Consider the following 2,500-nt stretch of genomic DNA (forward strand, 5'->3'; position numbering starts at 1 on the left):
CTGTTTTCTTATAATAATACTATACAGTAGTGGAACTAAGAAGACGAGGCTATTATTATTATTGTTGTTATTATTATTATTATTATTATCATTATTATTATTATTATTATTATTATTATTACCATTATTATCATTATCATCATCATTATCAGTATCATTATCATTATTATTATTATTATTATTATTATTATTATTATTATTACCATTATTATCATTATCATTATCATCAGTAATATTATTATCATCATTATCATAATTATAATTATTATCATTATCATCGTCATCATAATTAGAAGCAGTAGTAATAGTAGTAGTACTAGGGAAAGACGGGGGAAAACGATAGATAGATAGATAGATAGGTAGGTAGTGAGAGAGGGGGGATTACAAGGTCGGGAGATTGGAGAATTATGTGAATTGGAGACAAGAGACAGAACGAAAGAGGAGAGTAAAAGAGAGAGAGAGAGGAGATGAGAGAGTGTGGGAAGTAAGCAAAAGAGATAAAGTAGACGAGAGAGGGGAGGCAAAAGAAAGAGAGAGAGAGAGAGAGAGAGAGAGAGAGAGAGAGAGAGAGAGAGAGAGAGAGAGAGAGAGAGAGAGAGAGAGAGAGAGAGAGAGAAGGAGGGAGGGAGGGAGGGGGGGGGGATAAAGGAGACAAGAGAGAGAGAGAGGGGAGGCAAGAGAGAGAGAGAGAGAGAGAGAGAGAGAGAGAGAGAGAGAGAGAGAGAGAGAGAGAGAGAGAGAGAGAGAGAGAGAGAGGAGAGAGAGAGAGAGAGAGGAGAGAGAGAGAGAGAGAGAGAGAGAGAGAGAGAGGAGAGAGAGAGAGAGAGAGAGAGAGAGAGAGAGAGAGAGAGAGAGAGAGAGAGAGAGAGAGAGAGAGAGAGAGAGAGAGAGAGAGAGAGAGAGAGAGAGAGAGAGAGAGAGAGAGAGATCACTGAATACATGCAGTACCTTATACATGAAGATTACACTACGATAAAAATTACATATATACAATAGAAACAATACTGAATACACTTTATACCCTCTGCACATACATTACATAAGGGATTACAGAAAAAGTTGAATACGCTCGAAACTTGAATGTGCGACGGAGTTTAAGCGATCTCTGTTTGTTATGATGGCGATCCCGGCGAGGAGAGCGTCTGCCCTTTTGGCTGGGACGATTTCCTGCTTTCGTGGGTTAAGTATCAGCAGTCATGGGGCGACGAGAGCTGTGGTCGCTACAGCTAATACGAATTATTTCAAGTAAGAGAATTTTGTGAGAATTATTACCAAGTTCTGTGTATGGGAGCTGAGTGAACATTTCCTGGTTGTGTGAATGTTATTGTTATTCGTAAATGGATAGAGGGATTTGTAAAGAATCACACACCGAATCAGGATTGAGAAGTTATCATAGGTTCTGGTCGAGAGAATAGTAATGCCCCATTTGTTAATTCTCACTAGGAGCGCCAAGTCACGGTTCCTAACATCGCTGGTACTGATGAAGTGTTTTTGATGTAGATGCTTATTTACTTAGTTTTAGTCATACCTGGCCATCAGTAGCGTGAAGTAAAACAGAAAAGTTGGAAAATTTTCCGCGCATGTCACACAAAAAGTACAGTAAAATAAGTGTGTGGAGTGGATACCTTGACGAAAAGTAAGACACTTTTCATCTATGGTGATAGGTTCGGATATCTAAAATAAGGGAGATACAGGACAGAGAAGACAGAAGATGGCCCCTTCATTTTCTAAGTCCCCTGCTATGTTTACCTTGCGAGGATCATAACAAATGTGACGCGTAACTCATTACTGCGATCCATCAAGTAGTCCATGTATTGCTACGCGCTTGTGAGAAGGCTTATTTTGTCATTACTAGCGTCTGTTTTCCCGAATTCATGTATGTAATGCATTATTCTAGTTTTATTATACTTCTTTTACGTCTTTTGGGAGTTATTTACGCTATTCTGAACAATAACCTTGTGCGCATGCGTGTGTTCACCGGGAGATTTGACAGGTCGTCCCGGCGGCCATTCAGTGAAAAACACCGGTGAGAAATGTTTCGTTTTAAGTGCTGCGTCGACTCCGTGTCATTTTTAAAGTCTTTTGGTGGATATACAGGACAAATGGACATTATTCTCAATCAAAGCCTGATATTTGAGCCCAACAAGTGCCCCAAATGCCGAAAAAAGTGATTAGAAACCAAGCAATTCTGACAGACGGAAGCGCAGAAAAGTTCGATCTCTCGCTTTATAAAGGTTTGTGGTTTAACCCTGGGGCTAGGCGTATATACTACTAAGGGGGTCCAGGGGGCGTAGCCCCCTGGCTAGGCGTACATATCACCACGGGGGTCCAGGGGGCGAAGCCCCCTGGCTAGGCGCATTTAATACTACGGGGGTCCAGGGGGCAGAGCCCCCTGGCTAGGGAATATATAGATCGTAGTGTATAAATCCCACAGGGTTAGGTTAGGTTGGTTTATTGGTTAGGACGCATAATACGATTACCACAGGGGATCTGGATTATA

This window comes from Penaeus chinensis, chromosome 42 (genome assembly GCF_019202785.1).
Source record: "Penaeus chinensis breed Huanghai No. 1 chromosome 42, ASM1920278v2, whole genome shotgun sequence".
In the NCBI taxonomy this organism is placed as follows: Eukaryota; Metazoa; Arthropoda; class Malacostraca; order Decapoda; family Penaeidae; genus Penaeus; species Penaeus chinensis.